General features: G+C 41.6%; 1 protein-coding gene across 3 annotated transcripts in view; it reads left to right on the top strand.

Annotated features, from left to right (window-relative positions):
• The window catches only part of HSPBAP1 (HSPB1 associated protein 1), a 55,361-nt gene that overhangs the window by 842 nt on the left and 38,651 nt on the right, over positions 1–15,868 (top strand). The window lies entirely within an intron of this gene.

Genomic DNA, 15,868 nt, shown 5'->3' with positions numbered 1-15,868 from the left:
CCAGTTTCCCTCCATCTTACAAGTGTTGTTTCACCCATAAAGGTGTTGTGAATGTTACAGTGGATTGAACCACCCCTGAGACACATGGCGTTGTCTTGGACTTTTGTGAACAGGATTATGATTTCAGTGGAATCCTGCTTTGGAGAACGAATGTGAGCCCGAGATCCCTGTTAGGATTTATTGAATGATTGCTCCATGCCTGCACAGTTCTGGGTACTGCCACGGGATCCAGAGACCTCTGACTGTATATAACAATGCCTTTTCCCAGTTGAGTAGAGGGGTCTGGAAGGGCAAAAGAGTGACTGCTACTCCTGCTGCTGCTGCTGCTATGAATATTGTCAGTAGTGCATACTGAGTGAGGATTGTCATCAGGAGAGATGCCAGTGGGGAAAAGATAAATACTTCAAGGAGGGAATAGTTTGAGGTGGGCCTTTATGATTTGATGAAATAGTGACAAACTTAGGTGGTTATGCTGGTGGGGGGCGGGGTGTGAGTCATGGGAAGACAGGGAGCCGAAAAGCATAAGATGGATATGATTGGTGGTCAAATAGTCATGTTTGTCTAGAGGAAGAGATGACCATTCCGAGCAGAAGCAGCAAATTACAACTTCTTACTATCTGACCACAATCTCCTGCCTTTATAACTCCCTTTTTTATGTACCCCAAAGAGACAACTCCTGAGCTTCATCTGTACCTCCAGTCCATTGTTACATTTTCTGTCTATCTGTATCTCCTTATCTAGTTTAGAGTGCATGTCATAGTTTATTATTCTGATCTTTCTCTTGAAAATACACTTTTCTCTTGTCCTTGCTTGCCTTTTACTCCTCTGACAAAACCCATACTCTGGATGAACCCAAACTTTTGCCCTCTGCACTTGCACCTATATTGCTGAACTTTGCTGTGAAAAGTCCTGGGCAAGTTGATGTGATGTTATAAAATGAAAATTGTCACTCTCTTGAGTATTCACTCAGCATGAGCCTGAGACCTTGTGATCCTCTGTTCTTGTAGTAACCTTGTTTTCTTTTATCAGTGAGGATTCTCCAACTCTATATATCCTTTTTTCATCTCTTCATCACATTGAGCTGATGACTTTGCAAGTCAGGCCAGCTCTGCATCTGATCTGCTCTTTTCCTCCTTCACTATCACACCGTTGTCCAAATCATCCACAGTTCTCACCTAAACCACTACTGTATCTTCAGGCCATGTGTCCCCGTTTCTTCTCTTGTGCCCCTCCAATCCCTTCTCTGTTCCGTGGCGAAAGTGACATTGTCTTACTTAAAAGTCTTCAATGAAATCCATTGCAGTAAGAACTTAGATTAAAATCCAAACTCCTAACCATGACCTACAAAAATCTTTGATCTGGGCTCTGCTGATGTCTCTAGGAGCACCTCTTGTCACTCATCACCCCTTCTGCTCTTACCTGCTTTTCATATAACTGGCTTCTTAGTCTTCATATTTTAAGGTATGTCACCACCTGAAACCTTGCCAGATTAACCCATCTAAAACAGTCATTGTAGTTTTCCCCTGATCCCTAAGCGTGTTTATGTTCTGTAATACAGCATCCTGCTTCCTGCACTTAGCACAATCTGTAACTACTTGTTTATCATTGTGTCTTCCCTTAGACCTTAAGCACCTTGAGGGCAGTACATATATCTGTTTTATTCACAATGTTGCCCAAGTAGCAATACAATGTCAGGCTCCTGAAAGTGAAAAGAAAGTGAAGTGGGTCAGTCGTGTTCGACTCTTTGCGGCCCTATGGGCTGTAGCCTACCAGGCTCCTCCGTCCATGGGATTCTCCAGGGAAGAATACTGAAGTGGATTGCCATTTCCTTTCCAGGGGAGCTTCCTGACTCAGGGATTGAACCTGGGTCTCCTGCATTGGAGGCAGACATTTTACCCTCTGAGCCACCAGGGAAGCTCTACAATGTCAGGCTCCTAGTAGTTTCTTAATACCTATTTGTTGAGTGAATGAGTAAGGGAATCCCAAGACAAGCCCAGAGGCAGAAGGAGAAAGAGAAACTCAGAGTCCAGGAACTCAAAGAAGTTGGTGTAAGGAATGTTAAGAGACAGAGATCCTGAAGGCACCTTATACCAAATTAGGGACTCTGGACTTTGTGACAGAAACTTTTAAGGAGCTTTAGGTAGGGGATCACTGCTTTAAGGAAGATCACTGCAGCTGAAGGATGGAGGATAGATTGGAGGAAGAAACACTGAAGGGAAGGTACTTAAATCTCCTTAGCCACAGCATTCTCCTCTGTAAAATGCATACTGTTGTGGAAATTAAAGATGCTTGTAGATCATCTAGCATAAGTGTCTGGCAGCAATTACATATTCAACAATATGTAGTTTTTTGTTGGGGGAAAAGTGTGCTGGCATTGGTGACTGACTGATGTTCAGACGGAGAGAAAAGAGACTGGAGATGTCTCTGAAATTTTCTAGCCTGAGTAACTACGTGTAAATTAGGAACCTGAAGAAAAAGGAGGTGGTTGGGAGCACTGCTAAGTTTTAGTGTGCATGCTTAGAGTTTAGGTTTACAATCATGAGGTGAAAGATGTTAAGCATGTTGCTGGGGAGGAGGAGGTTTTTATTGTTTATTCAGATACCACAAATTCACCCTTTTAAAGTGTTTTTTAGTATGTTCACAAAGTTGTGCAGCCATCACTAATGTAATTGCAGAACGTTTTCATCATACCAAAAAGAAACCTAGCTCCCATTAGCAGTCACTCCCTATTCACCCTCTCTCCATTCCCTGGCAGTCACTAATGTACCCTGGCTCTATGGATTTGCCTGTGCTGGGCGTTTCGTATAAGCTTGGAATCATACAATAGGTGTCTCTTTGTGTCTGGCTTCTTTCACACAGCATAGTGTTTTCCAGGCTCATCTATGTTGTAGCATGTGTCAATACTTCATTACTTGCTGTGGCTGAACACTATTCTGTAGTATGGATATGCCGCATTTTGCATATCCATTCATCAGTGGGCATTGTGTTGTTTACACTTTGGGGCTTCTATGAATAATGCTGCTATGAACATTTGTTTACAAGGTTATGTGTGAAGGTATGTTTTCTGTTTCTCTTGGGCATATATCTGAGTGGAATTGTTGGGCTATCTGGTGATTCCATATTTAACGATTTGAGGAAACTTGTCATTCTTAATCTTGAAGTCCTAAGGAGGGAGATAAATCTGATTAAAGTATGGATTTGCTCCCCTGAAAAATATAGCACATGTACACATTTTTGCAGGTGACTTCAAATATTTGTATTAAAGGATTGATTCTCTGAATCTTGTCTGTGGAACTTTCAACCCTATTTTTAAACTGTCATTCTCCCCAGAAAACACTTTGGGGTGACTGCCTATTACCATTACAACTAAATGGGCAGAATCCTCCTGGAAGAGAAGACTTTGCTTTCAATTAGGTAAGGCTTGTGTGAATAAAGGGTAAGAAAAATACAGACATTAAATAAATGCACGTGAAAGGTTCACTAGTATAGTAACAAGTATTGTGGGGGGTCATAGAAAAGTTAGTTTTTGAGCAAACACTACCACTCCATTATCAAAAAATATTTGAATGTCAGTGTAAATGGGAGGCTCTTCCATCTGGGGAGACTGTTTCATCTGGTGAGACTGAAGACAGTTCCTGCCCTAAAATAGCCTATAAATATAATTTGGGGGGAAGAACACAGATAAAAAGACTTGAAGGATAATGCATAATCACACCACAGGAGGCATGTTACATGCTTTGCGGGTGAGAGAATGAATGCAAGTTGTATTGGTCTGTGCTTCTGTGCATAATTTGAAAGTTTGTTATACGGTCCTCACTCTGCACGCAGCCTTGGGTCCCACAGGCCCACTCTTAGAAGACCTGAGCACCTAAGAATTTTAGAATCCTCAGGATTCCTGGAACCCATCTCCCTCACATACTGAGGGACAGCTGTAGTGTGAATATGGAAATGAGTGAAAGAAGTCGTTTCTGGTGAGGAGGCCAGAAGTAGAAGTGAGTGGAGAAAAGCCCAAGGCACACAGCGGGCAGAGAGTGGGAAAGAAAGTGAGGAATCAGACTGGTTCTGCTTGGAGTGAAACGTGGTAGGGCAGACAGGTGAAACAAGGATGATTATGTCCTTGGAGACCTGAGAGGAGCGGGGTGAGCCAGAACATTGAAGTGAAGAAGAAAATCATAGGTTTCAATTTTCTCAGAAAAACAGGGTAGGGCACCACACTGAGTTAGGGAGTGGACAGAGAGATTGGGGATTTGACAGTGAAGAAACTTTGTCAAGTTGCTGTAGGGGCGAGGGCGATTGGGAGTTCCTTAGTGGCGAATAGTGTGTTTGGGTGCTGGAGAGGGAACGGTAGAAGTGAGCATGAAATCCTGGAATGGATTGATCCCTTTGTTTTGAGAGTGCTTGTTGTGAGTTTGCTCAATAGCTCATTGTACAGAAGTGGAGAAAACAAATGGTTAATTTTAATAAAGTTTTATGCACTTAAAAATGAGCTCTGATTTCACAAAACATTTCTTTGCTGTTAGTTTATGTCAAGCACTGTCCTAAGCTCTATATGGAAGTAATGGTTTGCTTTCAAGATTGTGATTTTTTTAAAAATTGTGGTTGACTTACAATATATTATTTTCAGGTATGTTACATAGTGATTTGATATTTGCATACATAATGAAATGATCACAGTAAGTCTAGTAACCATCTGCCCATACAAAGTTGTTGCAGTATTATTGACCATATTCTTTATGCTGTGTATTATATCTTCGTCATAGCTTGTTTATTTTATAGCTGGAGGTGTGTCCCTCTTAATGTCTCCTTTACCTTTTTCACCCACCCACACCTTCCTCCCTGTTTGTGCAATGTGTCTGTGAGTCTGTTTTTGTTTTGTGTGCTTGTTTGTTTTTTTAGAGTCCACATTAAGTGACATCATATGGTATTTGTCTTTTTTCTGTCTGATTTGGAATAATACCCACTAGATCCATCCATGTTGTTGCAAATAGTAAAATTTCTCTTTTTTCATGACTAAATAAAATTTCATTGTATATATACATACCACAAGGATGTGATATTTCTAGTTTGAAAACAGCTTGGAAATTATTAAAACAAACATGAATAAGCAGAGCACAGAGGATTTGTGGGACAGTGAAAATACTTCCTATGATATTATAGTAGTGGATATATGTTATTATACTTTAGTTGTTCAAATCCATAGACTGCACAACACCAAGAGTAAGCCCTAAGATACACTGTGGACATTGGGTGATTACGATGTGCCAGTTTAGGTCCATCTTTGGTGAAAAATGTACCCTTCTGGTGAGTATTGCTGATAAAGGGAGGGGCGTATATGGGAACTTTCTGTACCTTCCTTCTAATTTTGTTTTAAACCTAAAAATGCTGTTTAAGAAATGGATTTAAACAAATATGAAACTACTAATTGTTAACAATCAACTCAAGCGCTGAATGTGAGATGTTATTTCTAAGATCATACATTGGTTGAAGCGTTTCAATGAAATTAAAAATTGCGGTATTTTGAATCTGAATCTTTCAGAGTGAGATTGTATTTGTTTCCATTGGACTCTGAGTTTAAAATTTTTTCTGATTAATTTTTTTAAATTGAAGTATAGTTGCCTTATAATCCTATAGTTAGTTTCAGGTATATAACATGCTTCAGTATTTTTACAGATTATACTACATTAAAAATTATTACAAGATGATGGCTGTAATTCTGTGTATTATATGGTATTTCCTTGTTGCTTATCTATTAATATTTTATGCATAGTAGTTTTTATCTCTTCATCTCCTACCCCTAATCTCATAGTTGGGGCTTTCCAGGTGGCACTAGTGGTAAATAATCCCCCTGCCAGTGCAGAAGATCCAGTTTTGCAAAGAGTTGGACATGACTGAGCACATAGCACAGCAATCTTATAGTTTGAGTTGTACCCATGCTTATGCCTTGATGAAGTGAAGGGTTAAGTATTATTCACTCAGTCATGTCCGACTCTTTGTGACGCCATGGACTGTAGCCCACCAGGCTCCTCAGTCCATGGGATTATCCAGGCAAGAATACTGGAGTGGGTTGCCATTTCCTTCTCCAGGGGATCTTCCCAGCCCAGGGATCGAACCCAGGTTTCCTGCATTGCAGGCAAACTCTTTACTGTCTGAGCTATCAGGGAAGCCCTGGTGAAGTGAACGATGCCTCCTTTCTAACTGTTCTTCCAGTCCTGCCAGAGAAAATAGTTCATTCCAGAGCTAAATGGACATTAGTTTCATTAACAGCCGACACTCATACATAATTAGATTTATTCCTTTTCAGTGAGAGGCACCAAACTCTCCATGTCATTCTTGTTCTAATTTTTCTAAAGGGCAGGAGGAGGCAGGGAAACCTGAAGGAAAACAAGAACCTGTGTGATCTTAAAAAGTAAAAAATTCTCTTGCTAGAGCACTTGTGTAATTCATGTGGCTAAGGTACTTCATATCTGATAATGATTAATATTAGGAAAGACTAGAGATCTCTTCAAGAAAATTAGAGATAGCAAGGGAACATTTCATGCAAAGATGGGCTTGATAAAACAGAAATGGTATGGACCTAACAGAAGCAGAAGATATTAAGAAGAGGTGGCAAGAATACACAGAAGAACTGTACAAAAAAGATCTTCATGACCCAGATAATCACGATGGTGTGATCATTCACCTAGAGCCAGACATTCTGGAATGTGAAGTAAAATGGGCCTTAGAAAGCATCACTGCGAACAAAGCTAGTGGAGGTGATGGAATTCCAGTTGACTATTTCAAATCCTAAAAGATGATGCTGTGAAAGTGCTGCACTCAATATGCCAGCAAATTTGGAGAACTAAGCAGTGGCCACAGGACTAGAAAAGGTCAGTTTTCATTCCAATCCCAAAGAAAGGCAATGCCCAAGAATGCTCAAACTACCACACAATTGCACTCATTTCACACGCTAGTCAAGTAATGCTCAAAATTCTCCAAGCCAGGTTTCACCAATACATGAACTGTGAACTTCCTGATGTTCAAGCTGGTTTTAGAAAAGGCAGAGGAGCCAGAGGTCAAATTGTGAACATCTGCTGGATCATGGAAAAAGCAAGAGAATTCCAGAACAACATCTACTTCTGCTTGATTGACTATGCCAAAGCCTTTGACTGTGTGGATCACAAGAAACTGTGGAAAATTCTGAAAGAGATGGGAATACCAGACCACCTGACCTGCCTCTTGAGAAACCTATATCCAGGTCAGGAAGCAACAGTTAGAACTGGACATGGAACAACAGACTGGTTCCAAATAGGAAAAGGAGTATGTCAAGGCTGTATATTGTCACCCTGCTTATTTCACTTATATGCAGAGTACATCATGAGAAGCGCTGGACTGGAAGAAACAAGCTGGAATCAAGAATGCTGGGAGAAATATCAATAACCTCAGATATGCAGATGACACCACCCTTATGGCAGAAAGTGAAGAGGAACTAAAAAGCCTCTTGATGAAGGTGAAAGAGGAGAGTGAAAAAGTTGGCTTGAAGCTCAACATTCAGAAAATGAAGATCATGGCATCTGGTCCCATCGCTTCATGGGAAATAGATGGGGAAACAGTGGAAACAGTGTCAGACTTTATTTTTGGGGGCTCCAAAATCACTGCAGATGGTGATTGCTGCCATGAAATTAAAAGACGCTTACTCCTTGGAAGGAAAGTTATGACCAACTTAGATAGCATATTCAAAAGCAGAGATATTACTTTGCCAACGAGGGTCTGTTTAGTAAGGCTATGGTTTTTCTAGTGGTCATGTATGGATGTGAGAGTTGGACTGTGAAGAAAGCTGAATGCCGAAGAATTGATGTTTTTGGACTGTGGTGTTGGAGAAGGCTCTTGAGAGTCCCTTGGACTGCAAGGAGATCCAACCAGTCCATCCTAAAGGAGACCAGTCCTGGGTGTTCATTGGAAGGACTGACGCTTAGGCTGAAACTCCAATACTTTGGCTACCTCATGCAAAGAGCTGACTCATCGGGAAAGACCCTGATGCTGGGAAGGACTGGGGGCAGGAAGAGAAGGGGACGACAGAGGATGAGATGGCTAGATGGCATCACCAACTTGATGCACATGAGTTTGGGTGAACTCCAGGAGTTGGTGATGGACAGGGAGACCTGGCGTGCTGCGATTCATGGGATTGCAAAGAGTCGGACACCACTGAGCAACTGAATTGAACTGAACTGATACTAGGAAAGCAAAACTGTTTAGTATTTTAGAAATTGTGACAAAAAACAAATAACATAAAATTTATCATCTAACTTTTTAATTTAGGGATTTGATTTAGGTCATACCTCAATGGTCTAGTGGTTTTCCCTACTTTCTGCAGTTTAAGTCTGAATTTGGTAATAAGGAGTTCATGATCTGAGCCACAGTCAGCTCCCGGTCTTGTTTTTGCTGATTGTATAGAGCTTCTCCATCTTTGGTTGCAAAGAATATAATCAGTCTGATTTTGGTATTGACCATCTGGTGATGTCCATGTGTAGAGTCTTCTCTTGTGTTGTTGGAAGAGGATGTTTGCTATGACCAGTGTATTCTCTTGGCAGAACTCTATTGACCTTTGCCCTGCTTCATTCTGTACTCCAAGGCCAAATTTGCCTGTTTCTCCAGGTGTTCCTTGACTTCCTACTTTTGCATTCCAGTCCCCTGTAATGAAAAGGACATCTCTTTTGGGTGTTAGTTCTAGAAGGTCTTATAGGTCTTCATAGAACCATTCAGCTTCAGCTTCTTCAGCATTACTGATCGGAACATGTACTTGGATTACTGTGATATTGAATGGTTTGCCTTGGTAACAAACAGAGATCATTCTGTCATTTTTGAGACTGCATCCAAGTACTGCATTTCGGACTCTTTTGTTGACTATGATGGCTACTCTGTTTCTTCTAAGGGACTCTTGCCCACAGTAGTAGATATAATGGTCATCTGAGTTAAATTCACCAATTCCAGTCCATTTTAGTTTGCTGATTCCTAAAATGTCGATGTTCACTCTTGTCATCTCCTGTTTGACCACTTTCAATTTGCCTTGATTCATGGACCTGACATTCCAGGTTCCTATGCAATATTGCTCTTTACAGCATCGGACCTTGCTTCCATCACCAGTCACATCCACAGCTGGGTGTTGTTTTTGCTTTAACTCCATCAATTCTCCACCTATCTCCAGTAGCATATTGGGCCCCTACCGACCTGGGGAGTTCGTCTTTCAGTGTCTGTCTCTGCCTTTTCATACTGTTCATGGGGTTCTCAAGGCAAGAATACTGAAGTGGTTTGCCTTCAGTCCATTGCCTTCTCCAGGGGACCACATTTTGTCAGAACTCTCCACCATGACCCATCTTGGGTGGACCTACACGGCATGGCTTATAGTTTCATTGAGTTAGACAAGGCTGTGGTCCATGTGATCAGACTGGTTAGTTTTCTGTGGTTGTGGTTTTCAGTCTGTCTGCCCTCTGTTAGAGGAGGATAAGAGGCTTATGAAAGCTTCATGATGGGATAGACTGACTGAGGGGGATACTGGATCTAGTTCAGTAAATCCTTACTGAATGGGAGGCCATACTCAGTAAATCTTTAACCCAAATTTCTGTTGATGGGTGGAGCTGTGTTCCCTCCCTGCTGTTTACCTGGGGCCAAACTATGGTGGAGGTAATGAAGATAGTGGTGACCTCCTTCAGAAGATCCTATGCATGTACTGCTACAGTCTGTGCCCCCAACCCTGCAGCAGGCCACTACTACCCACGGCTTCACTGGAGACTCCCGGACACCCACAGGCAAGTCTGGGACAGTCTTCTATGGGGTCACTGTTCCTTTCTCCTGGGTCCTGGTGCACAAAGTTCTTTTGTGCCCTCCAAGAATCTATTTTCCATTCCTGTGTAAGTTCTGGCAGCTCTATGGTGGGGTTAATGGTGACCTCCTCCAAGCAGACTTACACCATACACACACCAGAGCCCCTGTCCCTGTGGCAGACCACTGTGGACCCATACCTCCACAGGAGATGCTCAAACACAGATCTTTCTCAGTCTCTGTGGGGTCCCTCAGTCCTGGTGCACAGAAGGCTTGTTTGAGCCCTCTGAGCATCTCTGGCAGGAATGGGGTTTGATTCTAAATGCAAATTTGCCCCTCCTACTGTCTCCTTTGCCCTTGGCCATGGGGTATCTCCTCACAGCCGGTCCAGTGAAGTGCAGCTGCCACTCCTAACGTTCAACATGGGGTATCTCCTCTGAGCTGCTCTAGCGATGAGATGCAGAGTTCTAAAGAATATCATGGAGAGATAAAAAAGCCTTCTTCAGTGATCAGTGGAAAGAAATAGAGGAAAACAAAGAATGGGAAAGACTAGAGATCTCGTCAAGAAAATTAGAGATACCACGGGAACATTTCATGCAAAGATGGGCACAATAAAGGTCAGAAATGGTATGGACTTAACAGAAGCAGAAGATACTAAGAAGAGGTGGCAAGAATACACAGAAGAACTGTACAAAAAAGATCTTCATGACCCAGCTAATCACGATGGTGTGATCACTCATCTAGAGCCAGACATCCTGGAATGTGAAGTCAAGTGGGCCTTAGGAAGCATCACTGCAAACAAAGCTAGTGGAGGTGATGGGATTCCAGTTGAGCTATTTCCAATCCTAAAAGATGATGCTTTGAAAGTACTGCACTCAATATGCCAGCAAATTTGGAGAACTAAGCAGTGGCCACAGGACTAGAAAAGGTCAGTTTTCATTCCAATCCCAAAGAAAGGCAATGCCAAAGAACGCACAAACTACTGCACAATTGCACTCATTTCACACGCTAGTCAAGTAATGCTCAAAATTCTCCAAGCCAGGCTTCACCAATACATGAACTGTGAACTTCCAGATGTTCAAGCTGGTTTTAGAAAAGGCAGAGGAACCAGAGATCAAATTGCCAACATCCACTGAATCATCGAAAAAGCAAGAGAGTTCCAGAAAAACATCTACTTCTGCTTTATTGACTATGTCAAAGCCTTTGACTGTGTGGATCACAATGAAATGTGGAAAATTCTGAGAGAGATGGGAATACCAGACCACCTGACCTGCCTGTTGAGAAATCTGTATGAAGGTCAAGAAGCAACAGTTAGAACTGGACATGGAACAACAGACTGGTTCCAAACAGGAAAAGGAGTATGTCAAGGCTGTATATTGTCACCCTGCTTATTTAACTTCTATGCAGAGTACATCATGAGAAATGCTGGGCTTGAGGAAGCACAAGCTGGAATCAAGAATTCTGGGAGAAATATCAATATCAGATATGCAGATGACACCACCCTTATGGCAGAAAGTGAAGAAGAACTAAAGAGCCTCTTGATGAAAGTGGAGGAGGAGAATGAAAACAGAGGAGAATGAAACAGTTGACTTCAAGCTCAACATTCAGAAAACTAAGATCATGGCATCTGGTCCCATCACTTCATGGCAAATAGATGGAGAAACAGCAGAAACAGTGGCAGACTTTATTTTGGGGGGCTCCAAAATCACTGCAGATGGTGACTACAGCCATGAAATAAAAAGACACTTACTCCTTTGAAGAAAAGTTATGACCAACCTAGACAGCATATTCAAAAGCAGAGACATTACTTTGCCAACAAAGGTCTGTTTCATCAAGGCTATAGTTTTTCCAGTAGTCATGTATGGATGTGAGAGTTGGACTATAAAGAAAGCTGAGCACAGAAGAATTGATGCTTTTGAACTGTGGTGTTGGAGAAAACTCTTGAGAGTCCCTTGGACTGCAAGGAGATCCAACCAGTCCATCCTAAAGGAGATCAGTCCTGGGTATTCACTGAAAGGATTGATGTTGAAGCTAAAACTCCAATACTTTGGCCACCTGATGGGAAGAGCTGACTCATTTGAAAAGACCCTGATGCTGGGAAAGATTGAAAGCAAGAGAAGGGGACGACAGAGGATGAGACGGTTGGATGGCATCACCGAGTCAATGGACATGAGTTCAGGTAAACTCCAGGAGTTGATGGTGGACAGGGAGGCCTGACGTGCTACAGTCTATGGGGTTTCTAAGAGTGGGACATGACTGAGCAACTGAACTGAACCATTTTTAATACTGTTCATAGTAAGTATATTCACATTAATATGAAACAGATCTCGAGATCCTTTCATTTTGCAAATCTGAAACTTTGTATCCAGGAAACAACTCCCCTTGTTCCTCTCTCCTCAGCCCAGGTAATTGCCATTCTACTTTCTGTTTGAATTGGGCTGTTAGATGCCTCATATAAGTGGAATAATACCATGTTTGTCTTTCTGTGACTGGCTAAGTACTTGCATAATTCCATTAGAGTTTTTCTGACTTAGTCTAAATGTTCATTATTTTTTACCCTGATACATACCATTCCAGCAGAGAAGGCAATGGCACCCCACTCCAGTACTCTTGCCTGGAAAATCCCATGGACAGAGGAGCCTGGTAGGCTGCAGTCCATGGGGTCACTAAGAGTTGGACAGGACTGAGCAACTTCATTTTCATTTTTCACTTTCATGCATTGGAGAAGGAAATGGCAACCCACCCCAGTGTTCTTGCCTGGAGAATCCCAGGGATGGGGGAGCCTGGTGGGCTGCCTTCTATGGGGTCGCACAGAGTCGGACATGACTGAAGCGACTTAGCAGCAGCAGCAGTAGCACACCATTCCAGATGATAGATGAATTGTGTGTATATACAGTAGTCATCAGATTGATGTAGCCATCATGGACTTACATAGTATATATTTAGAAATAAATTAGCTCATAATACTAGGACCCAATTCTTTGTTCTTACTGTATCACTATGGTGAGTCTCTGTGTTATAACTTGAGGCTTACCCTTATATCACCCTCTGAAATTTTTAAAATGTGAAACTATTAACTCTTAAATTCGTACCTGACATGAGAGGTGAGCTCCTTTCAATTTCAGAATCTTTTTCTCTGTTGTGTGTGCTAAGTCGCTTTAGTCGTGTCCAGCTCTTTGCGACCCTATGGACTGTAGCCCACCAGGCTCCTCTGTCTAGGTAAGAATACTGGCGTGGGTCGGCACGCCCTCCTCTAGGGGCTCTTCCTAATCCAGGAATCAAAGCCTGTTATGTCTACCTGCATCGGCAGGTGGGTTCTTTACCACTAGCACCACTTTCTGTCAATTAATATTGACAGAAGAGTATTCTGGAAACTTGGTAAATTTTCCATATTCTTGTCTTAAATTTTAAATTTCAAATACAAATCCAAGCCAGATACTAATTGACTGAAGCCAGATTGTTAGCAGATTCAGAGAAATTAGGTTTCAACTGATATTATACTTTGCCTTAATTAAAGAAAAAATTAACTGAGAACAAAGCAAATTGCTTTTTGATGGTGTTTAACTATCTCCAAAGAATTGTTACCAAAGCTGTAATAAATTGTCCAAATAACATGCTACATTTAGAAAGAGAAGACTATTGTGTGACACGTAGATCACTAATCTGTTTTTTCAGCAGTTTCTAAGTCATCTAATTAGAAATTGCTGCTTGCTGCAAGTTTAGACCTAAATACACTTATCCTTTAAAGGCTGTTTAGGTTGCTTCAGAATTTTTATAGCTCTTTGCAGACATCTCTGGCATGGAATGTCTGGGTGCATCCCTAGGCTATTTAACTAATACAATGCAGATTGCATTCTTCTTTAAAGAAATTATAACACTTAAATTTGTTAATTTAACAGCCCAGTTCATTGTTGATTAAACTATCAGAAACCAAATTAGTTTTATTTCACAACCAACTGATTGTTTTATGTCACTGATAGGCCTGAAATTCTGCAAATACGCTGATTTCCTGTTATGGTGAACAGTCTACTGATATATTCTGCATATGCCGTATGGCACTTTTCATTCATTTAGCAAATGTTTGAACATTTAATATATTCCAATCACTGGGCCTGGGACTTTCTCAGCAAATTTTGGTTTTTAGGATCTCTTTTAAATAACCTCCAAGATGTTTGAAGTTTTTTCTTATCAGATCATTAGATACGTTCTGAAAAAGTTAATGTTATGTTAGAGGAAAAAGTATTTATTTACTTCTTTGAAACTCTTCTGTCCAAGCACTACTCATGTATTACTAACGTTACTAAGACCATGTTCAGTTCAGTTCAGTTGCTCGGTTATGTCCGACTGTTTGCAACCCCATGGACTGCAGCACGCCAGGCCTCCCTGTCCATCACCAACTCCTGGAGCTTACTCAAACTCATGCCCATTGAGTCAGTGAGGCCATGCAACCGTCTCATCCTCTGTCGTCCCCTTTTCCTCCCACCTTCAATCTTTTCCAGCATCAGGGTCTTTTCTAATTAGTCAGTTCTTCACGTCAGTTAGCCAAAGTATTGGAGTTTCAGCTTCATCATCAGTCTTTCCAATGAATAATCAGGACTGATTTCCTTTGGGATGGACTGGTTAGATCTCCTTGCTGTTCAAGGGGATGTACGTAGTTGTAAAAATATGAGGACTGTTTTGAGAACATTCAAAGCCATGTGATCTATTGGCTCTGATTTAAGATAAGCAGAGTAAATAAATCCTCATCCCCAAAGGGTTGATACTTCTATTTTTCTCTGTCATTTAAAGTTCTGGAAGCAAGATGTTCAAAGCTTGAGATTTTACAACCTTAAAGCTGAAAAAAATGTTACAGTGGGTCACACCAGCCATGATTTATTCAGCCTGTTACAGAGCACTCTAGGGAGAATATGGTTGTCCTTGAAAATCACAGCCTCAGAAGGCAAGGTGCTATACTGGTTATGAACTAATAACAGAGCCCTGACTACAAGTTAGTTTATTTATGTGAAAGGATTCAGGAGGTAGAATTTTGCTGGCTTTGGTTCAGGGGCACAAAGATGGACATTCTTTGCATACTTTCAGCCGGTGTTCACTGTTTCCCCAGCCTTTGTTTTCTCTCTCAAGATGGTAACCACGATACCTGTTTTCCAGGCAGCATGTAGGAGAGGAGGACGAGGGGGGAAAAGGCTGATTTAGCAACTTCCAGATATATCTCTGGTCACTCCCATCTGCAAAGGAGTCTAGGAAATGTAATTTTTCGGCCACTCCCATTGCCCAAAGTTCTGTTAGCGAGGAAGAAGGGAACAAATACTGGATAAGGTAGGCAACTAGCAGTCTCTACTACAGGATTAACAACTGCCCCCAACATACATGCATACGAACGAGAACATCCTTCTGTCCCCAGCAGCACACATGTATCTGTTACCTGTGAATGCATCTGAAGTTTCCCTTCACCAACTTTTTTTAGGTTATACTGTCTCTATGAGTTTTTAGTGCTAGTGTAAGTCCTACGATTTCAATTCTTTGGAAGCAGGATTATGTGATAGAAAGAGCACCAGACTTGTAATTGGAGAATCTGACCTGTTGTCCTGTCACCACTGGTGTTTTGACCTTTGACATCTGAACTTTCATTATCATCTGGATAATGGAAATAAAATACCCTCTGTAGCTGTATTTTACAGACTTCTTAGCGGATCCAATGAGTACTTTTCTTTTAATGTCTGTAAAAATGTGTGGCAAATAATAAAGGCTTACGCAAGTAAATATCTGGTATCCAGGTGGCACAGTGGTAAAGAATCCACCTGCCAATGTAGGAGACGCAAGAGACATGGGTTCAGTCCCTGAGTCAGGAAGATCCAGGAGGAAATAGCAACCCACTCCAGTATTCTTGCCTGGAAAATCCCATGGACAGAGGAACCTGGTGGACTGCAGTCCATGGGTCACAAAAGAGTCAGACATGACTAAGCGCGCACACACCCATTGTTACAACGATGATGATGATGTTCAAAACCAAACTCTTATCTTCCCAACAGAAGGTGTTGCTTCTAGCTTTTCTCTCGTGGCAAGTCAGAAAGTC

Source organism: Capra hircus, chromosome 1, assembly GCF_001704415.2.
Source record: "Capra hircus breed San Clemente chromosome 1, ASM170441v1, whole genome shotgun sequence".
NCBI classification, from domain to species: Eukaryota; Metazoa; Chordata; class Mammalia; order Artiodactyla; family Bovidae; genus Capra; species Capra hircus.
The sequence above is the reverse complement of the archived record's forward strand: the minus strand, read 5'-3'. Positions and strand labels throughout refer to the sequence as shown.